The 26,864-nt window shown below is 40.3% G+C and overlaps 1 protein-coding gene across 1 annotated transcript in view; it reads left to right on the top strand.

Annotated features, from left to right (window-relative positions):
- MBOAT4 (membrane bound O-acyltransferase domain containing 4) overlaps window positions 1–26,864 on the top strand; it is a 128,101-nt gene that overhangs the window by 7,652 nt on the left and 93,585 nt on the right. The window lies entirely within an intron of this gene.

The raw sequence follows: 26,864 nt of genomic DNA, 5'->3' as shown, positions 1-26,864 counted from the left end.
CTGTACAAATTGAACATATTTCACCAAACAACGAGGGGAGAGTTATGCCGACTAACTCGCCTCACGTGTCAGTACCTGCATCTCCCGCTCGGGAGGTGCGTGATATTGTAGCGCCGAGTACATCTGGGCGGCCATTACAAATCACATTACAGGATATGGCTACTGTTATGACTGAAGTTTTGGCTAAATTACCAGAACTAAGAGGTAAGCGTGATCACTCTGGGGTGAGAACAGAGTGCGCTGATAATATTAGGGCCATGTCAGACACTGCGTCACAATTTGCAGAACATGAGGACGGAGAGCTTCATTCTGCGGGTGACGGTTCTGATCCAAACAAACTGGATTCAGATATTTCAAATTTTAAATTTAAGCTGAAAACCTCCGTGTATTACTAGGGGAGGTGTTAGCGGCTCTGAATGATTGTAACACAGTTGCAATACCAGAGAAAATGTGTAGGTTGGATAAATAATTTGCGGTACCGGCGAGTACTGACGTTTTTCCTATACCTAAGAGACTTACTGAAATTGTTACTAAGGAGTGGGATAGACCCGGTGTGCCGTTCTCACACCCTCCGATATTTAGAAAGATGTTTCCAATAGACGCCACCACACGGGACTTATGGCAAACGGTCCCTAAGGTGGAGGGAGCAGTTTCTACTTTAGCTAAGCGTACCACTATCCCGGTGGAGGATAGCTGTGCCTTTTCAGATCCAATGGATAAAAAGTTAGAGGGTTACCTTAAGAAAATGTTTGTTCAACAAGGTTTTATATTGCAACCTCTCGCATGCATTGCGCCTGTCACGGCTGCAGCAGCATTTTGGTTTGAGTCTCTGGAAGAGACACTTGAATCAGCTCCATTAGATGAGATTACACACAAGCTTAAAGCCCTTAAGTTAGCTAACTCATTTATTTCAGATGCCGTAGTACATTTAACTAAACTTACGGCTAAGAATTCCGGATTCGCCATTCAGGCACGCAGAGCACTGTGGCTAAAATCCTGGTCAGCTGACGTTACTTCTAAATCTAAATTGCTTAATATACCTTTCAAAGGGCAGACCTTATTCGGGCCCGGGTTGAAAGAAATTATCGCTGACATTACAGGAGGTAAAGGCCATGCCCTGCCTCAAGACAGAGCCAAAACTAAGGCTAGACAGTCTAATTTTCGTTCCTTTCGTAATTTCAAAGCAGGAGCAGCATCAACTTCCTCTGCACCAAAACAGGAAGGAGCTGTTGCTCGCTACAGACAAGGCTGGAGACCTAACCAGTCCTGGAACAAGGGCAAGCAGGCCAGGAAACCTGCTGCTGCCCCTAAGACAGCATGAATCGAGGGCCCCCCGATCCGGGAACGGATCTAGTGGGGGGCAGACTTTCTCTCTTCGCCCAGGCTTGGGCAAGAGATGTCCAGGATCCCTGGGCGTTAGAGATCATATCTCAGGGATACCTTCTAGACTTCAAATTCTCTCCCCCAAGAGGGAGATTTCATCTGTCAAGGTTGTCAACAAACCAAATAAAGAAAGAGGCGTTTCTACGCTGCGTACAAGATCTTTTATTAATGGGAGTGATCCATCCGGTTCCGCGGTCGGAACAAGGACAAGGGTTTTACTCAAATCTGTTTGTGGTTCCCAAAAAAGAGGGAACTTTCAGGCCAATCTTGGATTTAAAGATCCTAAACAAATTCCTAAGAGTTCCATCGTTCAAAATGGAAACTATTCGGACAATTTTACCCATGATCCAAAAGGGTCAGTACATGACCACAGTGGATTTAAAGGATGCTTACCTTCACATACCGATTCACAAAGATCATTACCGGTATCTAAGGTTTGCCTTTCTAGACAGGCATTACCAGTTTGTAGCTCTTCCATTCGGATTGGCTACGGCTCCGAGAATCTTCACAAAGGTTCTGGGTGCTCTTCTGGCGGTACTAAGACCGCGAGGAATTGCGGTAGCTCCGTACCTAGACGACATTCTGATACAAGCTTCAAGCTTTCAAACTGCCAAGTCTCATACAGAGTTAGTACTGGCATTTCTAAGGTCGCATGGATGGAAGGTGAACGAAAAGAAGAGTTCTCTCTTTCCACTCACAAGAGTTCCCTTCTTGGGGACTCTTATAGATTCTGTAGAAATGAAGATTTACCTGACAGAAGACAGGTTAACAAAGCTTCAAAATGCATGCCGTGTCCTTCATTCCATTCAACACCCGTCAGTAGCTCAATGCATGGAGGTGATCGGCTTAATGGTAGCAGCAATGGACATAGTACCCTTTGCACGCCTACATCTCAGACCGCTGCAATTGTGCATGCTAAGTCAGTGGAATGGGGATTACTCAGACTTGTCCCCTACTCTGAATCTGGATCAAGAGACCAGAAATTCTCTTCTATGGTGGCTTTCTCGGCCACATCTGTCCAGGGGGATGCCATTCAGCAGGCCGGACTGGACAATTGTAACAACAGACGCCAGCCTACTAGGTTGGGGCGCTGTCTGGAATTCTCTGAAGGCTCAGGGACAATGGAATCAGGAGGAGAGTCTCCTACCAATAAACATTCTGGAATTGAGAGCAGTTCTCAATGCCCTTCTGGCTTGGCCCCAGTTAACAACTCGGGGGTTCATCAGGTTTCAGTCGGACAACATCACGACTGTAGCTTACATCAACCATCAGGGAGGGACAAGAAGCTCCCTAGCAATGATGGAAGTATCAAAGATAATTTGCTGGGCAGAGTCTCACTCTTGCCACCTGTCAGCAATCCACATCCCGGGAGTGGAGAACTGGGAGGCGGATTTCTTAAGTCGTCAGACTTTTCATCCGGGGGAGTGGGAACTTCATCCGGAGGTCTTTGCCCAAATACTTCGACGTTGGGGCAAACCAGAGATAGATCTCATGGCGTCTCGACAGAACGCCAAGCTTCCTCGTTACGGGTCCAGATCCAGGGATCCGGGAGCGGTTCTGATAGATGCTTTGACAGCACCTTGGACCTTCGGGATGGCTTATGTGTTTCCACCCTTCCCGATGCTTCCTCGATTGATTGCCAGAATCAAACAGGAGAGAGCATCAGTGATTCTAATAGCGCCTGCATGGCCACGCAGGACTTGGTATGCAGATCTAGTGGACATGTCATCCTGTCCACCTTGGTCGCTACCTCTGAAACAGGACCTTCTGATCCAGGGTCCCTTCAAACATCAAAATCTAATTTCTCTGAAGCTGACTGCTTGGAAATTGAACGCTTGATTTTATCAAAACGTGGTTTTTCTGAGTCAGTTATTGATACCTTAATACAGGCTAGGAAGCCTGTTACCAGAAAGATTTACCATAAGATATGGCGCAAATACTTATATTGGTGCGAATCCAAGAGTTACTCATGGAGTAAGGTTAGGATTCCGAGGATATTGTCTTTTCTACAAGAAGGTTTAGAAAAGGGTTTATCCGCTAGTTCCTTAAAGGGACAGATTTCAGCTCTGTCCATTCTTTTACACAAACGTCTGTCAGAAGTTCCGGACGTTCAAGCTTTTTGTCAGGCTTTAGCTAGGATCAAGCCTGTGTTTAAAACTGTTGCTCCACCATGGAGTTTGAACTTAGTTCTTAATGTTTTACAGGGGGTTCCGTTTGAACCCCTTCATTCCATTGATATCAAGTTGTTATCTTGGAAAGTTCTGTTTTTAATGGCGATTTCCTCGGCTCGAAGAGTCTCTGAGTTATCTGCCTTACATTGTGATTCTCCTTATCTGATTTTTCATTCAGACAAGGTAGTTCTGCGTACTAAACCTGGGTTCCTACCTAAGGTGGTCACTAACAGGAATATCAATCAAGAGATTGTGGTTCCATCTTTGTGTCCTAATCCTTCTTCGAAAAAGGAACGTCTGCTACACAATCTAGATGTAGTCCGTGCCCTGAAATTTTATCTACAGGCAACTAAGGATTTTCGACAAACGTCTTCCCTGTTTGTCGTTTATTCTGGTCAGAGGAGAGGTCAAAAAGCTTCGGCTACCTCTCTCTCCTTTTGGCTTCGTAGCATAATACGGTTAGCCTATGAGACTGCTGGACAGCAGCCTCCTGAAAGAATTACAGCACATTCTACTAGAGCTGTGGCTTCCACTTGGGCCTTTAAGAATGAGGCTTCTGTTGAACAGATTTGCAAGGCTGCAACTTGGTCTTCTCTTACTTTTTCCAAATTTTACAAATTTGACACTTTTGCTTCTTCGGAGGCTGTTTTTGGGAGAAAGGTTCTTCAGGCAGTGGTTCCTTCCGTATAAAGAGCCTGCCTGTCCCTCCCGTCATCCGTGTACTTTAGCTTTGGTATTGGTATCCCATAAGTAATGGATGATCCGTGGACTGGATACACTTAACAAGAGAAAACATAATTTATGCTTACCTGATAAATTTATTTCTCTTGTAGTGTATCCAGTCCACGGCCCGCCCTGTCACTTTAAGGCAGGTAATTTTTCCATTAAACTACAGTCACCACTGCACCCTATGGTTTTACTTTCTCTGCATGTTTTCGGTCGAATGACTGGTAATGGCAGTTAGGGGAGGAGCTATATAGCAGCTCTGCTGGGTGAATCCTCTTGCACTTCCTGTTGGGGAGGAGTTAATATCCCATAAGTAATGGATGATCCGTGAACTGGATACACTACAAGAGAAATAAATTTATCAGGTAAGCATAAATTATGTTTTTACCTTAGCTGTGAGCTAGCTGGTGAGTGCTGGGTGTTTCTATGTGTTGTATTACTTTTTATTTGTAATCTCCCTTGTTTCTTGCACCCATTCCGGACTGGGGTTAACTGCCTGTGGCTCTGGTGACATCACAGCTTTTTTGGAGTGCTATTTAGCACCCAGGGCTGGATGTTACTGAGTCACAGGATGTGTACCTGATCCGGTCTTGGAGTGCAGTTCCCTTCCATGTTTTGTATTTTCTATGGGTGATTACAGCCACCTGTGCACCCCTTCTTTGTTCTCAGTTTGTTTGGCTTTGTGAGCTCGCATGATGGTGTGGCTTTGTTAGGGACTCAGGCAATGGAAAGGACCTTGACGTGGTGCCTGAGCTTTCCCATTTGGCCAGATGCGGTGACTAACCTTTCCAGTTGTGATTTTATCTTAGCTGTGAGCTAGCTGGTGAGTGCTGGGTGTTTCTATGTGTTGTATTACTTTTTATTTGTAATCTCCCTTGTTTCTTGCACCCATTCCGGACTGGGGTTAACTGCCTGTGGCTCTGGTGACATCACAGCTTTTTTGGAGTGCTATTTAGCACCCAGGGCTGGATGTTACTGAGTCACAGGATGTGTACCTGATCCGGTCTTGGAGTGCAGTTCCCTTCCATGTTTTGTATTTTCTATGGGTGATTACAGCCACCTGTGCACCCCTTCTTTGTTCTCAGTTTGTTTGGCTTTGTGAGCTCGCATGATGGTGTGGCTTTGTTAGGGACTCAGGCAATGGAAAGGACCTTGACGTGGTGCCTGAGCTTTCCCATTTGGCCAGATGCGGTGACTAACCTTTCCAGTTGTGATTTTATCTTAGCTGTGAGCTAGCTGGTGAGTGCTGGGTGTTTCTATGTGTTGTATTACTTTTTATTTGTAATCTCCCTTGTTTCTTGCACCCATTCCGGACTGGGGTTAACTGCCTGTGGCTCTGGTGACATCACAGCTTTTTTGGAGTGCTATTTAGCACCCAGGGCTGGATGTTACTGAGTCACAGGATGTGTACCTGATCCGGTCTTGGAGTGCAGTTCCCTTCCATGTTTTGTATTTTCTATGGGTGATTACAGCCACCTGTGCACCCCTTCTTTGTTCTCAGTTTGTTTGGCTTTGTGAGCTCGCATGATGGTGTGGCTTTGTTAGGGACTCAGGCAATGGGAAGGACCTTGACGTGGTGCCTGAGCTTTCCCATTTGGCCAGATGCGGTGACTAACCTTTCCAGTTGTGATTTTATCTTAGCTGTGAGCTAGCTGGTGAGTGCTGGGTGTTTCTATGTGTTGTATTACTTTTTATTTGTAATCTCCCTTGTTTCTTGCACCCATTCCGGACTGGGGTTAACTGCCTGTGGCTCTGGTGACATCACAGCTTTTTTGGAGTGCTATTTAGCACCCAGGGCTGGATGTTACTGAGTCACAGGATGTGTACCTGATCCGGTCTTGGAGTGCAGTTCCCTTCCATGTTTTATATATATATATATATATATATATATATATATATATATATATATATATATATATATATATATATATATGTAATATAACAGGATTTGTTTTTTAACATTTTGATTTTATGCATACATTTGACCATTAAAGGGACAGTCAATTAAAAATTAAACTTTCATTATTCAGATAGATCATGCAATTGTAAACAATATTCTAATTTACTTTTATCATCTAATTTGCTTTCTTCTTTTTGTATTCTTTGTTGAAAGCTAAACCTAGTAGGCTCCATAGAGATAGCATGTGCTCACTCCTATGGAGTTATTTATAAAAAAAACTGGAATAAGGGGGCAGTCTGCAGAGGCTTAGATACAAGGTAATCACAGAGGTAAGTGTATTTCTATAACAGTGTTGGTTATGCAAAACTGGGGAATGGGTAATAAAGGGATTATCTTTCTTTTTAAACAATAGGATGATAGCTTCTGAAATGCTATTGGCTGTTCAAAACAACCAAAAGGATGAGAGCTACTGAAATCATATTGGCTGATTTGAATTTAAAGAATCAAATCAGCCAATAGGAATGCAAGGTACGCCATTTTAAAATGGGTATCTTGCATTCAACTTCAGTATACGGCGGTGATCGTATGAAGAGGACGCTTCGCGCAGGATGTCATCGCCGTCCAGGATAGCACCACTCCGCCCCCGAGGTGGATGAAGGTGTCAACGCCTAGATGAAGACTTCTCGCCACCTGGAAGAGGATGGGTGACCGGAATTCAGGAACCATGAGTAGATTTTATGGGGTGTTAGTTTTTTTTTTTGGGGTGTTTTTTTTTTAGATTAGGGTTTTTTGGGCACTGTAAAAGAGCTGAATGTCCTTTTAAGGGAAATGGGTAGCTTAGGTTTTATTTAGTCTTAGGTTATTTAATTTCGGGGGTTGGTTGGGTGGTGGGTTTTACTGTTGGGGGGACTTTGTATTTTTTTTCTAGGTAAAAGAGCTGCTTAACTTAGGGCAATGCCCTACAAAAGGCCATTTTAAGGGCTATTGGTAGTTTATTGTAGGTTAGGGGGTGTTTTTATTTTGGGGGGCATTTTTATTTTTATTTTTATAGGGCTAATAGATTAGGTGTACTTGTTTTTAGTTTTTATCATTTTTATAATTTCATTTAGTATTTTTGTAATCTTAGAGTTTTTCTATTTTTCATAATTTTAGAGTTTATTATTTTTTGTAATCTTAGATTTTTTTAATTTTTTTGTAGTATTAGTTTTTTTAAATTTGTAATTTAGGTTTTTAATTTTTTCGTAGTGTTAGGTTTTTTTAATCATGTAATTTAAGATTTTTATTGGTAGATTTTTTTATTTTATTAGAATAGTTATATTAGGTTAATTTATAGTTTAAACTTATTTTTTTTTTACTTCACAGGTAAGTTTTTATTTATTTAAAGATAATGAAATTGTAATTTTAATTTAAAGTTAGGGGGTGTTAGGTTTAGGGGTTAATAGTTAAATTTAGTGTTTTGCAATGTGGTGGGCTGGCGGTTTAGGGGTTAATAGTTTTAGTTTACTAGCTACGATGTGGGGGGCTGGAAGTTTAGGGGTTAATACTTTATTATAGTGTTTGCGATTCGGGAGGGCGGCGGTTTAGGGGTTAATAGGTATTTTATGGGTATTTTATTTTAGTGTACTTTGTAACATTTTAGTTATGAGTTTTGTAAAAACATTTTTGTTTTGCAAAATCCATAACTACTGCTCTCAGATGGCGGAATGGATTGTGTCGGTATAGGCTGTAACGCAAGCATTTTAGCCAGATTGCACAACCTGTAATACGGCGTTATGAAAAATCCCACAGTCAAACGTCATTTTTTTGAGTGCGGAATGGACGTTGCGTTACAGGCTAAAATGCTTGTGGTACACCTATACCGCCGCTACTCGTAATTTGCGTTACTGGCCATTCCAGCGCAATGGCCAATTTTTCAGTGGTAATAGTCATACCGCAACACTTGTAATCTAGCCGTTACTTAGAAGCTCCCAGTTTAGCTCTGTTGAAAAGGTTTGCTGGAAAACGCACTGCAAGGGGCTCTATAGCAAATAAAACAGACACACCCCTCCCCCTTCCTCTGCATATTTAAATACTCTTTACACAAACAGGGGCAAGCTGGAGTAGTTATACATCAGTATTCTCCTAAAACTTTGCGCAATGTTATTTAAAAATAAGCAAAACTATACATTTACAAAAAAAAGTTATATAGGCTATGTAAATGGATCATCTACAAAACATTTATGCAAAGAAAAATCTAGTCTATAATGTCCCTTTAAGTATAGAGAAAACGCTACGTACTGAAGATATGAGTGCACAGCCCTGGGCATATTGAAGAATGATAGCATTTGAATCCCGTAGGAAAGATACACTGATAATTCTCCTAGTCATGTGTACTTCAAACTCAGAAATATGCCATGCAGAAGAGAAAAAAACAACTCGTTTTAAACATAAGAACAATAAACTTTTCTAACAATTATCCAGCTCTATAGCAGTAAATTTGTGTCCATTTGATCTTCATAAACAAAGAAAAAAAAACAAGTCTGTGAGGCAAATCCAGGTCTAGGCAGCTGTCTGTGGATGGATCAAGCTCAGGATCCAGAATCAGCAATCTGTAGAGGGTATAAAGGAACAGAAGCACCACATGGCCTAGTATTGTATGCATTTGTGAAAAATGGTACATAAAAACATAATTTATGTAAGAACTTACCTGATAAATTCATTTCTTTCATATTGACAAGAGTTCATGAGCTAGTGACGTATGGGATATACAATCCTACCAGGAGGGGCAAAGTTTCCCAAACCTCAAAATGCCTATAAATACACCCCTCACCACACCCACAATTCAGTTTAACGAATAGCCAAGCAGTGGGGTGATAAGAAAGGAGTAGAAAGCATCAACAAAAGAAATTTGGAAATAATTGTGCATTATACAAAAAATCATAACCACCATAAAAAGGGTGGGCCTCATGGACTCTTGCCAATATGAAAGAAATGAATTTATCAGGTAAGTTCTTACATAAATTATGTTTTCTTTCATGTAATTGGCAAGAGTCCATGAGCTAGTGACGTATGGGATAGCAATACCCAAGATGTGGAACTCCACGCAAGAGTCACTAGAGAGGGAGGGATAAAAATAAAAACAGCCATTTTCCGCTGAAAAAAATAATCCACAACCCCAAAAAATAAGTTTATTCTCATAAATGAAAGAATTTTTTTTTAAATCAAAAGCAGAAGAATCAAACTGAAACAGCTGCATGAAGAACTTTTCTACCAAAAACTGCTTCTGAAGAAGCAAATACATCAAAATGGTAGAATTTAGTAAATGTATGCAAAGAGGACCAAGTTGCTGCTTTGCAAATCTGATCAACTGAAGCTTCATTCTTAAAGGCCCATGAAGTGGAGACTGATCTAGTAGAATGAGCTGTAATTCTCTGAGGCGGGGCCTGACCCGACTCCAAATAAGCTTGATGAATCAAAAGTTTTAACCAAGAAGCCAAGGAAATAGCAGAAGCCTTCTGACCTTTCCTAGGACCAGACAATAAAACAAATAGACTGGAAGTCTTTCTGAAATCTTTAGTAGCTTCCACATAATATTTCAAAGCTCTTACCACATCCAAAGAATGTAAGGATCTTTCCAAAGAATTCTTAGGATTAGGACACAAGGAAGGGACAACAATGTCTCTACTAATGTTGTTAGAATTCATAACCTTAGGTAAAAATTGAAAAGAAGTCCGCAAAACTGCCTTATCCTGATGAAAAATCAGAAAAGGAGACTCACAAGAAAGAGCAGATAGCTCAGAAACTCTTCTAGCAGAAGAGATAGCCAAAAGGAACAACACTTTCCAAGAAAGTAGTTTAATGTCCAAAGAATGCATAGGCTCAAATGGAGGAGCCTGTAAAGCCTTCAAAACCAAATTAAGACTCCAAGGAGGAGAAATTGATTTAATGACAGGCTTAATACGAACTAAAGCCTGTACAAAACAGTGAATATCAGCAGAATAAAACAGAAAGAGCAGAGATTTGTCCTTTCAAGGAACTTGCAGGCAAACCCTTATCCAAACCATCCTGAAGAAACTGTAAAATTCTAGGAATTCTAAAAGAATGGCAAGAAAATTTATGAGAAGAACACCATGAAATGTAAGTCTTCTAAACTCTATAATAAATCTTTCTAGAGACAGATTTACGAGCTTGTACCATAGTATTAATCACTGAGTCAGAGAAACCTCTATGACTTAGTACTAAGCGTTCAATTTCCATATCTTTAAATTTAATGATTTGAGATCCTGATGGAAAAACAGACCTTGAGACAGTAGGTCCGGCCTTAACGGAAGTGGCCAAGGCTGGCAACTGGACATCCGAACCAGATCCACATACCGAAACCTGTGAGGCCATGCTGGAGCCACCAGCAACACAAACAATTGTTCCATGATGATTTTGGAGATCACTCTTGGAAGGAGAACTATAGGCGGGAAATTGTAAGCAGGATGATAACACCAAGGAAGTGTCAGCGCATCCACTGCTTCCGCTTGAACATCCCTGGACCTGGACAGGTTTCTGGGAAGTTTCTTGTGTAGATGAGAGGCCATGAGATCTATCTCTGGAAGACCCCACATCTGAACAATCTGAGAAAACACATCTGGATGGAGAGACTACTCCCCTGGATGTAAAGTCTGACGGCTGAGATAATCCACCTCCCAATTGTCTATACCTGGGATATGCACCACAGAGATTAGACAGGAGCTGGATTCCTCCCAAGCAAGTATCCGAGATACTTCTTTCATAGCTTGGGGACTGTGAGTCCCACCCTGATGATTGACATATGCCACTGTTGTGATATTGTCTGTCTGAAAACAAATGAACGGTTCTCTCTTTAACAGAGGCCAAAACTGAAGAGCTCTGAGAATTGCACGGAGTTCTAAAATATTTTTTGGTAATCTCGCCTCTTGAGATTTCCAAACCCCTTGTGCTGTCAGAGATCCCCAAACAGCTCCCCAACCTGAATGACTCGGATATGTTGTGTTCACAGTCCAGGTTGGCCGAACAAAAGAAGCCCCTTGAACTAAATGATGGTGATCTATCCACCACGTCAGAGAGTGTCGTACATTGGGATTTAAGGAAATTAATTTTGATATCTTTGTATAATCCCTGCACCATTGGTTCCGCATACAAAGCTGTAGAGGTCTCATGTGTAAACGAGCAAAGGGGATCGCGTCCGATGCTGCAGTCATGAGACCTAAAACTTCCATGCACATAGCCACTGAAGGGAATGACTGAGACTGAAGGTGCCGGCAGGCTGCACCCAATTTTAAACGTCTCTTGTCTGTTAGAGACAGAGTCATGGACACTGAATCTATCTGGAAGCCTAAAAAGGTGACCCTTGTCTGAGAAATAAAGAATCTTTTTGGTAAATTGATCCTCCAACCATGTTTCTGAAGAAACAACACTAGTTGATTCATGTGAGATTCTGCAGAACTAAAGACTGAACTAGTACCAAGATATCGTCCAAATAAGGAAACACTGCAATACCCTGTTCTCTGATTACAGAGAGTAGGGTACCTAGAACCTTTTGGATTTGCTGGGATACGTGAGAGAAAAAATCTTCTCACAGGAGGTCTTACTCTGAATCCTATTCGATACCCTTGAGAGACAATGCTCTGAATCCATTGACTTTGGACAGAATTTATCCAAATATCCTTGAAAAACCTTAATCTGCCCCCTACCAGCTGAGCTGGAATGAGGGCTGCACCTTCATGCGGACTTAGGGGCTGACTTTGGTTTCTTAAATGGCTTGGATTTATTCCAATTTTAGGAAGGCTTCCAACTGGAAACAGATTCCCTGGGGGAAGGATTGAGTTTTTGTTCCTTATTTTGACGAAAGGAACGAAAACGGTCAGAAGCCTTAGATTTACCCTTAGGTTTTTTATCCTGAGGCAGAAAAACTCCCTTTCCACCAGTAACAGTTGAAATAATAGAATACAACTGAGAACCAAATAAATGATTACCTTGGAAGGAAATAGATAGTAATCTAGATTTAGATGTCATAACAGCATTCCAAGATTTAAGCCACAAAGCTCTTCTAGCTAATATAGCTAAAGACATGGATCTAACATCTATTTTGATAATATCAAGAATGGCATCACAAATAAAATGATTAGCATATTGCAGTAAGCGAATAATGCTGTATATGTCAGAATCCAATTCTTGTTGCGCTAAATTCTCCAACCAGAAAGTTGATGCAGCCACAACATCAGCCAAAGAAATTGCAGGTCTGAAAAGATGACCTGAATATAAATAGGCTTTCCTTAGATAAGATTCAAGCTTCCTATCTAAAGGATCCTTAAAGGAAGTACTGTCTTCCATAGGAATAGTGGTACGTTTAGCAAGAGTAGAAATAGCCCCATCAACTTTGGGGATTTTTTCCCAAAACTCTATAGAATTTGCTGGTAAAGGATACAATTTTTTAAACATTGAAGAAGGAATAAAAGAAGTACCTGGTTTATTCCATTCCTTAGAAACCATATCAGGAATAGCCTCAGGAATAGGAAAAACCCCTGGAGAAACCACAGGAGGTTTAAAAACAGCATTTAAACGTTTATTAGACAAAGTCAAGAGGACTGGTTACCTCAATATCCAAAGTAATTAACACTTCTTTTAATAAAGAACGCATATACTCTATTTGAAATAAATAAGTAGATTTGGCAGTGTCAGTGTCTGAGGAAGGATCTTCTGTATCAGATAGATCCTCATCAGAGGAGGATAAATTATTATGTTGTTGGTCATTTGAAATTTCATCAACTGAATGAGAAGTTTTAAAAGACCTTTTACGTTTATTAGAAGGTGGAAATGCAGACAAAGCCTTCTGGATAGAATCAGAAACAAATTCTTTAAAAATCATAGGTATATCATGTACATTAGAAGTTGAAGGAACTGCAACTGGCAATGTACTATTATTGATGGACACACTATCTGCATGTAAAAGTTTATCATGACAACTATTACAAATGACATTTGGCAAAATAATTTCCACAATCTTACAACAAATGCACTTAGCTTTGGTAGAACCGATGTCAGGCAGCAATGTTCCAGCAGAAACTTCTGAGGCAGGATCAGATTGAGTCATCTTGCAAAATGTAAAAGAAAAAACAACATATAAAGCAAAATTATCAATTTCCTTATATGACAGTTTCAGGAATGGGAAAAAATGCAAAAAGCATAGCCCTCTAATAGAGAAAAAGGCAAGAGGCAAACATCAATGGGGTATTAAAATAATGAAAAAGTTTGGCGCCAAGTATGACGCACAAAGTAACTGAAAACTTTTTTGGCGCCAATAATTACCGGAAATGACACACTCGCGTCACTAATGACGCAACCGTGTGAAAGGCTTCGGCGTCAACTATGACGCCGGAAATAACGAAGTTACCTAATACCGCCCGCAATTTTGCAAGAACATAGTCAATTGAAAAAAAGACTAAACCCCAGGAAAGAAACATATTTGTTAAAAATGTTTATTTTCCCCAATTATGAAACTGACAGTCTGCAGAAAGAAATACATGAACCTGACTCATGGCAAATATAAGTACAATACATATATTTATAACTTTATATAAATGCATAAAGTGCCAAACCATAGCTGGGGTGTCTTAAAGGGACACTGTAACCACAATTTATCTTTCGTGATTCAGATTGAGCATGAAATTTTAAGCAACTTTCTAATTTACTCCTATTATCAAATTTTCTTTATTCTCTTGGTATCTTTATTTGAAATGCAAGAATGTAAGTTTAGATGCCGGCCCATTTTTGGTGAACAACCAGGGTTGTCCTTGCTGATTGGTGGATAAATTCATCCACCAATAAAAAAGTGCTGTCCAGAGTACTGAAACAAAAAAAAAAGCTTAGATGCCTTCTTTTTCAAATAATGATAGCAAGAGAACGAAGAAAAATTGAAAATAGGAGAAAATTAGAAAGTTGCTTAAAATTGCATGCTCTTTCTGAATTACAAAAGAAAAAAATTGGGTTCAGTGTCCCTTTAAGTAATAAAAAACATACTTACCAAAGGACATCCACATAGCCAAACCAGTACTGAAACCGTTATTGAGGTAATAGTAATTTGAGAGTATATCGTCGATCTGAAAAGGGAGGTAGGACATGAATCTCTACGACCGATAACAGAGAACCTATGAAATAGACCCCCGTTAGGGAAATCATCGTATTCAATAAGTGATACTCCCTTCACGTCCCTCTGACATTCGCTGTACTCTGAGAGGAATCGGGCTTCAACAATGCTGAGAAGCGCATATCAACGTAGAAATCTTACAAACTTACTTCACCACCTCCATAGGAGGCAAAGTTTGTAAATCTGAATTGTGGGTGTGGTGAGGGGTGTATTTATAGGCATTTTGAGGTTTGGGAAACTTTGCCCCTCCTGGTAGGATTGTATATCCTATACGTCACTAGCTCATGAACTCTTGCCAATTACATGAAAGAAATGTTTGTACTCACATTTAGTAGAGCACCCCTCTTGGTGCAAATGGAGCAGACTGGGATCAAACAGTCACCCAGCAGACTGATCTCCGGTGTAGCTCAAACCCCAGTGAGTCAGGAGACCATATCCTAAACAATGGTGCACCAAATGATCAGGTGTAAATAAATAGTATGGCGGCAAGTGTAAAACGTACTTTATTAAAACAATAAAAACAAGCAATGCGTTTCTCAGCCGGTGGCTGTTTCATCAGGCTTAATAGAAAGATATAAAACACTTTAAATAAATTAAATTATAAAAAAAACATTTATCTAAATTACACAAAATAAAAAAGAAATTATCAAATTTATTTGGATGGGCATTTAGCTCTTTTACAAGCCCAAACCCTAATCTAAAAATAAAACCCACCCAACAAACCCTTAATAAAACCAAACACTAACCCCCGAAGATCCACTTACAGTTTTTGAAGACCGGATATTCATCCTCAACGAAGCCAGGAGAAGTCTTCATCCAAGCAGCAAGAAGTCCTCAATGAAGCCGGGAGAAGACTTCATCCAAGCGGCAAGAAGTCGTCCTCCAGGCGGGCATCTTCTATCTTCATCCTTCCGACGTGGAGCGGCTCCATCTTCAAGACATCCACCGAGGAGCATCCTCTTCTTTCAATGGTTATTGAAGAATGAAGGTTCCTTTAAATGACGTCATCCAAGATTGCATCCCTTGAATTAAAGGGTAAAAAATCCTATTGGCTGATGCAATCAGTCATTAGGATTGAACTTCAATCCTTTTGGCTGATCCAATCAGCCAATGGGATAGAGCTTGCATTCTATTGGTTGTTCCAATCAGCCAATAGAATGCGAGCTCAATCCTATTGGCTGATTGCATCTTTAGAGTAGGGACTTTGGGCAATGTAAAAGAGCTAAATGCCCTTTCAAGGGCAATGCCCATCCAAATGCCCTTTTCAGGACAATGGGGAGCTTAGGTTTATTTAGATAGGATTTTTTTGGGGGGGTTGGTTGTGTGCGTGGTGGGTTTTACTGTTGGGGGGTTGTTTGAATTTTATTTTTACAGGTAAAAGAGCTGATTTCTTTGGGGCAATGCCCCACAAAAAGCCCTTTTAAGGGCATTAGCAGTTTAGTTTAGGCTAGGGTTTATTTGGGGGGGGGGGGGGGCTTTTTATTTTGATGGGGCTATTAGATTAGGTGTAATTAGTTTAAATATTTGATAATTTCTTTTTTATTTTGTGTAATTTAGTGGGGTTTTATGTAATTTAGTTAATTGTATTTAATTAATGTAATTTATTTAATTGTAGTGTAATGTTAGGTGTTAGTGTAAGACAGGTTAGGTTTTATTTTACAGGTAAATTTGTATTTATTTTAACTAGGTAGCTAGTAAATAGTTAATAACTATTTACTAACTATTCTACCTAGTTAAAATAAATACAAACTTAGCTGTGAAATAAAAATAAAACCTAAGATTGCTACAATGTAACTATTAGTTATATTGTAGCTAGCTTAGGGTTTATTTTACAGGTAAGTATTTAGTTTTAAATAGGAATTATTTAGTTATTAATAGTAGGTTTTATTTAGATTTATTTTAATTACATTAAAGTTAGTGGGTGTTAGGGTTAGAGGTTTATAAATTTAGTATAGTGGCGGCGACGTTGGGGGTGTCAGATTATGGGTTAACAACTGTAATGTAGGTGGCAGCGACATTGGGGGCGGCAGATTAGGGGTTAATAACAGTAATGTAGTAACTGCCCAGTCTGATATGAGAGCTATTGCTGTGTTACCAGTGGCCGGGGCAGCTGAACACATATAATCCATATTTACTAGCTGGCAGTTTATTTTAATAGGCAAGTATCTAAGTATGGCTGCTGAGAGATTTAATCCCCTACTACCTAGAATGTGCCTTCCTTCGGAGGCTTTTATTTAGATGTCAGACTAATAAAGCCGTACAACGTGTATGATCCCTCAGAAGTATTCACCCCATAGAAAGCAAGACTTGTTTCAGGTTGGGTTCTTTATTATCCTAACTTTGGGGATTTCCATTACTTTATATAAAGAAGGAATATCAAAAAAAATATTATAGAGTTTTAAGAAAAAATGAATTTTCACAGTATTATTAAGGCTTTCTATGTGGGTTTGATAAGATTTTAAATTTTGCTTAAAATTTACATTTGCAAGGCTAGTTTATGACCAACTAGTATATATTTATGTTGGACACTACCATCACTTGGATCATGGTTATATTGAAACGTATTGTTTGAAATGATAAGAGTCTCCTTATGTCTGATTCTTGAAGTTCCCGGATATTTTTGATTTCAGATAGCACTTGTATACTGCCATTGAATGAATTTCAAGCATTGCCATTTTTAGAAAATATTAGGGATGGATATCAGGCTTACATAGACCTTTATAGTGCCTACTACCTCTCCCTGTAGTGTAGTCTTCTCCCATACATGAGAAGCTGGATAAAGACACATATGAGTAGGTTTATTGGGTATATAACTGGCTCTTACAGGTGTTATTTTAGTATGCCAATAAGCCATAGGCTCTTCGTAGATAGATTTCATGTGCATTTCATTGTTACCCTTTTAGTGCAAATAGTCTCTCTGGGACTGATGATACAGGCAGAGATTTCAGGAAGACTTTGAGGAGCAGGAATTTAATCCAGGGCATTCTCAGCAGTTATTGAGAGTTAATACATTTACCATAATTCCCCAAACAGTCCAGCAGGCTCTGACACAATTTTGAGTTACATTTAAATCGACATTTGATAATAGGGGTTAATAATAAGTCTCTCTCTCTTTTATAAATAATAAGAAAAATTGAGGTTTATTGTGCAGTGTGACACTTGAGTATGTTTTATTTCTTGCACCCTCAAAGATCTTAATGTATTTTGATACATACTTAAGTATTATAAGTATCTTTGACCTTGTGAATAAGTCTAGAATATGTAACTTCAGTTTGTTTGGACATCGGAAAACTGTTCTTTTTAACAGATATATGTGTTTGTTCCACTCTGTTTATGTTGTTTGTAATCTTGCCCATGAACCTCAATAAAAAAAAATACTGCTTTAAAAAAAATAAAAAATAAAAATATATATATATAAACCATAAATGATCTGATTATTATCGCTAACTTCACACCTCTTAGAGTTTGGTAGAAACCTCCAGATGTGGAGGGATAAAGTTATAATCAAATCTTTGTCATTCCAGATGGCAACTGTTTCGTAATCACAATATTCTGTGTTTCGAATAATCCATGTTTATTACAAGAGGTCCCAATCTCATTGCATATCCAAGATCCTTAGTGGAACTTAGACACAGTCATCCTAACAATAGAAACATTTCATAGAAAAACACTAAAATCCAGCATGGTGTTGGGATCCATAGGGGGTCAAAGTTCCCATCCCGTTAGAGCAGGGTTTCTCAACTCCAGTCCTCAGGACCCTTACTCAGGCCAGATATTCATTATATCTTAACTAGAGCACAGGTGAAATAATCATCTGAAGGGTGAGAGCAGGTTAGTAACTATGGTTACTGATCAGCTGATAATTTCACCTGTGCTCTAGTTAAGATATAATGAATATCTGGCCTGAGTAAGGGTCCTGAGGACTGGAGTTGAGAAACACTGTGTTAGAGTATAGGGAATCTGCACACACACTATTGTTTATAACCTTATTACAATTTTTTTCCCCCCACACTTTTTGTTGCAGGTTTCTTAAACATCATGGTATACACATAAAATAATGGTATAGTTTAAATCAGGATCACCCGGAAAAACATAATTTATGTAAGAACTTACCTGATAAATTCATTTCTTTCATATTAACAAGAGTCCATGAGCTAGTGACGTATGGGATATACATTCCTACCAGGAGGGGCAAAGTTTCCCAAACCTTAAAATGCCTATAAATACACCCCTCACCACACCCACAAATCAGTTTAACGAATAGCCAAGAAGTGGGGTGATAAGAAAAAGTGCGAAGCATATAAAATAAGGAATTGGAATAATTGTGCTTTATACAAAAAAATCATAACCACCACAAAAAAGGGTGGGCCTCATGGACTCTTGTTAATATGAAAGAAATGAATTTATCAGGTAAGTTCTTACATAAATTATGTTTTCTTTCATGTAATTAACAAGAGTCCATGAGCTAGTGACGTATGGGATAATGACTACCCAAGATGTGGATCTTTCCACACAAGAGTCACTAGAGAGGGAGGGATAAAATAAAGACAGCCAATTCCTGCTGAAAATAATCCACACCCAAAATAAAGTTTAACAAAAAACATAAGCAGAAGATTCAAACTGAAACCGCTGCCTGAAGAACTTTTCTACCAAAAACTGCTTCAGAAGAAGAAAATACATCAAAATGGTAGAATTTAGTAAAAGTATGCAAAGAAGACCAAGTTGCTGCTTTGCAGATCTGGTCAACCGAAGCTTCATTCCTAAACGCCCAGGAAGTAGATACTGACCTAGTAGAATGAGCTGTAATTCTTTGAGGCGGAGTTTTACCCGACTCAACATAGGCAAGATGAATTAAAGATTTCAACCAAGATGCCAAAGAAATGGCAGAAGCTTTCTGGCCTTTCCTAGAACCGGAAAAGATAACAAATAGACTAGAAGTCTTACGGAAAGATTTCGTAGCTTCAACATAATATTTCAAAGCTCTAACAACATCCAAAGAATGCAATGATTTCTCCTTAGAATTCTTAGGATTAGGACATAATGAAGGAACCACAATTTCTCTACTAATGTTGTTGGAATTCACAACTTTAGGTAAAAATTCAAAAGAAGTTCGCAACACCGCCTTATCCTGATGAAAAATCAGAAAAGGAGACTCACATGAAAGAGCAGATAATTCAGAAACTCTTCTAGCAGAAGAGATAGCCAAAAGGAACAAAACTTTCCAAGAAAGTAATTTAATGTCCAATGAATGCATAGGTTCAAACGGAGGAGCTTGAAGAGCTCCCAGAACCAAATTCAAACTCCAAGGAGGAGAAATTGACTTAATGACAGGTTTTATACGAACCAAAGCTTGTACAAAACAATGAATATCAGGAAGAATAGCAATCTTTCTGTGAAAAAGAACAGAAAGAGCAGAGATTTGTCCTTTCAAAGAACTTGCGGACAAACCCTTATCCAAACCATCCTGAAGAAATTGTAAAATTCTCGGTATTCTAAAAGAATGCCAAGAAAAATGATGAGAAAGACACCAAGAAATATAAGTCTTCCAGACTCTATAATATATCTCTCGAGATACAGATTTACGAGCCTGTAACATAGTATTAATCACGGAGTCAGAGAAACCTCTATGACCAAGAATCAAGCGTTCAATCTCCATACCTTTAAATTTAAGGATTTCAGATCCGGATGGAAAAAAGGACCTTGTGACAGAAGGTCTGGTCTTAACGGAAGAGTCCATGGCTGGCAAGATGCCATCCGGACAAGATCCGCATACCAAAACCTGTGAGGCCATGCCGGAGCTATTAGCAGAACAAACGAGCATTCCCTCAGAATCTTGGAGATTACTCTTGGAAGAAGAACTAGAGGCGGAAAGATATAGGCAGGATGATACTTCCAAGGAAGTGATAATGCATCCACTGCCTCCGCCTGAGGATCCCGGGATCTGGACAGATACCTGGGAAGTTTCTTGTTTAGATGAGAGGCCATCAGATCTATCTCTGGGAGCCCCCACAATTGAACAATCTGAAGAAATACCTCTGGGTGAAGAGACCATTCGCCCGGATGCAACGTTTGGCGACTGAGATAATCCGCTTCCCAATTGTCTACACCTGGGATATGAACCGCAGAGATTAGACAGGAGCTGGATTCTGCCCAAACCAAAATTCGAGATACTTCTTTCATAGCCAGAGGACTGTGAGTCCCTCCTTGATGATTGATGTATGCCACAGTTGTGACATTGTCTGTCTGAAAACAAATGAACGATTCTCTCTTCAGAAGAGGCCAAAACTGAAGAGCTCTGAAAATTGCACGGAGTTCCAAAATATTGATCGGTAATCTCACCTCCTGAGATTCCCAAACTCCTTGTGCCGTCAGAGATCCCCACACAGCTCCCCAACCTGTGAGACTTGCATCTGTTGAAATTACAGTCCAGGTCGGAAGAACAAAAGAAGCCCCCTGAATTAAACAATGGTGATCTGTCCACCACGTTAGAGAGTGTCGAACAATCGGTTTTAAAGATATTAATTGAGATATCTTCGTGTAATCCCTGCACCATTGGTTCAGCATACAGAGCTGAAGAGGTCGCATGTGAAAACGAGCAAAGGGGATCGCGTCCGATGCAGCAGTCATAAGACCTAGAATTTCCATGCATAAGGCTACCGAAGGGAATGATTGTGACTGAAGGTTTCGACAAGCTGTAATCAATTTTAGACGTCTCTTGTCTGTTAAAGACAGAGTCATGGACACTGAATCTATCTGGAAACCCAGAAAGGTTACCCTTGTTTGAGGAATCAAAGAACTTTTTAGTAAATTGATCCTCCAACCATGATCTTGAAGAAACAACATAAGTCGATTCGTATGAGACTCTGCTAAATGTAAAGACAGAGCAAGTACCAAGATATCGTCCAAATAAGGAAATACCACAATACCCTGTTCTCTGATTACAGACAGAAGGGCACCGAGAATCTTTGTGAAAATTCTTGGAGCTGTAGCAAGGCCAAACGGTAGAGCCACAAATTGGTAATGCTTGTCTAGAAAAGAGAATCTCAGGAACTGATAATGATCTGGATGAATCGGAATATGCAGATATGCATCCTGTAAATCTATTGTGGACATATAATTCCCTTGCTGAACAAAAGGCAATATAGTCCTTACAGTTACCATCTTGAACGTTGGTATCCTTACATAGCGATTCAATAATTTTAGATCCAGAACTGGTCTGAAGGAATTCTCCTTCTTTGGTACAATGAAGAGATTTGAATAAAACCCCATCCCCTGTTCCGGAACTGGAACTGGCATAATTACTCCAGCCAACTCTAGATCTGAAACACAATTCAGAAATGCTTGAGCTTTCACTGGATTTACTGGGACATGGGAAAGAAAAAATCTCTTTGCAGGAGGTCTCATCTTGAAACCAATTCTGTACCCTTCTGAAACAATGTTCTGAATCCAAAGATTGTGAACAGAATTGATCCAAATTTCTTTGAAAAAACGTAACCTGCCCCCTACCAGCGGAACTGGAATGAGGGCCGTACCTTCATGTGAACTTAGAAGCAGGCTTTGCCTTTCTAGCAGGCTTGGATTTATTCCAGACTGGAGATGGTTTCCAAACTGAAACTGCTCCTGAGGACGAAGGATCAGGCTTTTGTTCTTTGTTGAAACGAAAGGATCGAAAACGATTGTTAGCCCTGTTTTTACCTTTAGACTTTTTATCCTGTGGTAAAAAAGTTCCTTTCCCACCAGTAACAGTTGAAATAATAGAATCCAACTGAGAACCAAATAATTTGTTTCCCTGGAAAGAAATGGAAAGTAGAGTTGATTTAGAAGCCATATCAGCATTCCAAGTCTTAAGCCATAAAGCTCTTCTGGCTAAGATAGCCAGAGACATAAATCTAACATCAACTCTAATAATATCAAAAATGGCATCACAGATGAAATTATTAGCATGCTGGAGAAGAATAATAATATAATGAGAATCACGATTTGTTACTTGTTGCGCTAGAGTTTCCAACCAAAAAGTTGAAGCTGCAGCAACATCAGCCAATGATATAGCAGGTCTAAGAAGATTACCTGAACATAGATAAGCTTTTCTTAGAAAAGATTCAATTTTTCTATCTAAAGGATCCTTAAACGAGGTACCATCTGATGTAGGAATGGTAGTACGTTTAGCAAGGGTAGAAATAGCCCCATCAACTTTAGGGATTTTGTCCCAAAATTCTAACCTGTCAGGCGGAACAGGATATAATTGCTTAAAACGTTTAGAAGGAGTAAATGAATTACCCAATCTATCCCATTCCTTAGCAATTACTGCAGAAATAGCATTAGGAACAGGAAAGACTTCTGGAATAACCGCAGGAGCTTTAAAAACCTTATCTAAACGTATAGAATTAGTATCAAGAGGACTAGAATCCTCTATTTCTAAAGCAATTAGTACTTCTTTAAGTAAAGAGCGAATAAATTCCATCTTAAATAAATATGAAGATTTATCAGCATCAATCTCTGAGACAGAATCCTCTGAACCAGAAGAGTCCAAAGAATCAGAATGATGGTGTTCATTTAAAAATTCATCTGTAGAAAGAGAAGATTTAAAAGACTTTTTACGTTTACTAGAAGGAGAAATAACAGACAAAGCCTTCTTTATGGATTCAGAAACAAAATCTCTTATGTTATCAGGAACATTCTGCACCTTAGATGTTGAGGGAACTGCAACAGGCAATGGTACATCACTAAAGGAAATATTATCTGCATTAACAAGTTTGTCATGACATTTAATACAAACAACAGCTGGAGGAATAGCTACCAAAAGTTTACAGCAGATACACTTAGCTTTGGTAGATCCAGCAGGCAGAGGTTTTCCTGTAGTATCTTCTGGCTCAGATGCAACGTGAGACATCTTGCAATATGTAAGAGAAAAAACAACATATAAAGCAAAATAGATCAAATTCCTTATAAGACAGTTTCAGGAATGGGAAAAAAATGCCAAACATCAAGCTTCTAGCAACCAGAAGCAAATGAAAAATGAGACTGAAATAATGTGGAGACAAAAGCGACGCCCATATTTTTTGGCGCCAAAAAAGACGCCCACATTATTTGGCGCCTAAATGCTTTTTGCGCCAAAAATGACGCAACATCCGGAACGCCGACATTTTTGGCGCAAAATAACGTCAAAAAATGACGCAACTTCCGGCGACACGTATGACGCCGGAAACGGAAATGAATTTTTGCGCCAAAAAAGTCCGCGCCAAAAATGACGCAATAAAATGAAGCATTTTCAGCCCCCGCGAGCCTAACAGCCCACAGGGAAAAAGTCAAATTTTTGAGGTAAGAAAAAATATGATAATTAAAGCATAATCCCAAATATGAAACTGACTGTCTGGAAATAAGGAAAGTTGAACATTCTGAGTCAAGGCAAATAAATGTTTGAATACATATATTTAGAACTTTATAAATAAAGTGCCCAACCATAGCTTAGAGTGTCACAGAAAATAAGACTTACTTACCCCAGGACACTCATCTACATGTTTGTAGAAAGCCAAACCAGTACTGAAACGAGAATCAGTAGAGGAAATGGTAAATATAAGAGTATATCGTCGATCTGAAAAGGGAGGTAAGAGATGAATCTCTACGACCGATAACAGAGAACCTTATGAAATAGACCCCGTAGAAGGAGATCACTGCATTCAATAGGCAATACTCTCCTCACATCCCTCTGACATTCACTGCACGCTGAGAGGAAAACCGGGCTCCAACTTGCTGCGGAGCGCATATCAACGTAGAATCTAGCACAAACTTACTTCACCACCTCCCTTGGAGGCAAAGTTTGTAAAACTGATTTGTGGGTGTGGTGAGGGGTGTATTTATAGGCATTTTAAGGTTTGGGAAACTTTGCCCCTCCTGGTAGGAATGTATATCCCATACGTCACTAGCTCATGGACTCTTGTTAATTACATGAAAGAAAAAGATATAAACTTTAGCAGCATCTAAAAACTGCAAAACAGCTCAGCACAGGGGAGGAAATGGCTCAGCGGTTAATGGCCAAGTTCTTAATTTTACTGAGTAACTAAGTGGTCGATATCTGAACCTTATGTCTAAACGTTTGACCAGGAGAATGTCTGTGTTTTAACTGTTTGTTTGCACGACTTAAAATCACATAACTTGACAAGATGTTAGACACTTACAGGCAAAGCATAAGCAAAAATAAGTCTGAAACGTCATCTTCTCCTGCTTACACAACATACAGCATACAACATATTTAAGGAAGTGACTTCCATTGAGGTGTGGGAGTTATAGTAAAGAATGGTGGAGTATAGTCCCCTAGAACTCAGAAGTGAGGAGCAGCAATATACTAATGGGAGCTTAACGATCAGGGTTAGCCAATAACAGGACACATATGTGCAGCCAATCAGCAGCTAGATCCAAGTAGTGCATTGCTGCTCATGATTCTACCTAGGCATACTTTTCAACAAAGGATACCAAAAGAACAAACACATTTGGTAATAGAAGTAAATTGGAAAGCTGTTTAAATTTTAATTTTACTATCCCTTTAATGTTGACTTTTGTGTAATAAACTGAAAATGTATAATATAATACAGAGAATAATGTTTAGCTTCAAGATGGCTTTTTAAACTTATGGACTCAATTGAAAAGTCTCTCACCACATACAAAACATTGAACCTCATTCAAACCTACTACTTATATTGATTCTAGGTTAGACTTTCACATCACACAGCCATAACCTATTATTGTTAACCCACACAACCTGCAGTACTGGACCACCAGTAATAAATGATTATGTCATTGGTTGGTGGTGTCTTAGTTTAGCAAAGTTACATAAATATTAGGCTAGTGAAAGTTGTTTTCTTTAAAACAAATCTAATTGTATAAAAAGGGAAAAGTGTGCTGTAATTTATCCAATTTTTTTTTACTATTTTTGGAGGTACAGCTCTGACTCTCACGGTGCACTGAGATGCTCTCACAGCACACTGCAAAACTTTCACAGCACACAGACTCACTGAGCAGCTCTCACAGCACACAGACGCACTGAGCAGCTCTCACAGCGCACTGAGCAGCTCTCACAGCACACTGCAAAACTTTCACAGCACACAGACGCACTGAGCAGCTCTCACAGCACACAGATGCACTAAGCAGCTCTCACAGCACACTGCAAAACTCACAGCACACTGCAAAACTCACAGCACACTGCAAAACTCACAGCACACAGAAGCACTGAGCAGCTCTCACAGCACACAGATGCACTAAGCAGCTCTCACAGCACACTGCAAAACTCACAGCACACAGATGCACTAAGCAGCTCTCACAGCACACTGCAAAACTCACAGCACACTGCAAAACTCACAGCACACTGCAAAACTCACAGCACACAGAAGCACTGAGCAGCTCTCACAGCACACAGAAGCACTGAGCAGCTCTCACAGCACACTGACGCACTGAGCAGCTCTCACAGCACACTGACGCACTGAGCAGCTCTCACAGCACACTTCAAAACTCTCACAGCACACTGACGCACTGAGCAGCTCTCACAGCACACAGACGCACTGAGCAGCTCTCACAGCACACAGACGCACTGAGAAGCTCTCACAGCACACTGACGCACTGAGCAGCTCTCACAGCACACAGACGCACTGAGCAGCTCTCACAGCACACTGAGGCACTGAGCAGCTCTCACAGCACACTGACGCACTGAGCAGCTCTCACAGCACACTGAGCAGCTCTCACAGCACACTGACGCACTGAGCAGATCTCACAGCACACTGCAAAACTCTCACAGCACACTGACGCACTGAGCAGCTCTCACAGCACACAGACGCACTGAGCAGCTCTCACAGCACACAGACGCACTGAGCAGCTCTCACGGCACTGAGCAGCTCTCACGGCACACTGACGCACTGAGCAGCTCTCACAGCACACTGACGCACTGAGCAGCTCTCACAGCACACAGACGCACTGAGCAGCTCTCACAGCACACAGACGCACTGAGCAGCTCTCACAGCACACTGCAAAACTCTCACAGCACACAGAAGCACTGAGCAGCTCTCACAACACACAGATGCAGTGAGCAGCTCTCACAGCACACAGATGCACTGACCAGCTCTCACAGCACACTGCAAAACTCTCACAGCACACAGAAGCACTGAGCAGCTCTCACAGCACACTGCAAAACTCTCACAGCACACAGAAGCACTGAGCAGCTCTCACAGCACACAGACGCACTGAGCAGCTGTCACAGCACACAGATGCACTGAGCAGCTCTCACAGCACACAGAAGCACTGAGCAGCTCTCACAGCACGCACACAGACGCACTGAGCAGCTCTCACAGCACACACACAGACGCACTGAGCAGCTCTCACAGCACACTGACGCACTGAGCAGCTCTCACAGCACACTGACGCACTGAGCAGCTCTCACAGCACACAGATGCATTGAGCAGCTCTCACAGCACACAGACGCACTGAGCAGCTCTCACAGCACATTGCAAAACTCTCACAGCACACAGATGCACTGAGCAGCTCTCAC

The sequence above is a fragment of the Bombina bombina genome, chromosome 2, assembly GCF_027579735.1.
Source record: "Bombina bombina isolate aBomBom1 chromosome 2, aBomBom1.pri, whole genome shotgun sequence".
Taxonomy (NCBI): domain Eukaryota; kingdom Metazoa; phylum Chordata; class Amphibia; order Anura; family Bombinatoridae; genus Bombina; species Bombina bombina.
Note: the sequence above shows the minus strand (reverse complement) of the source record. Positions and strands in the feature narration are given on the sequence as shown.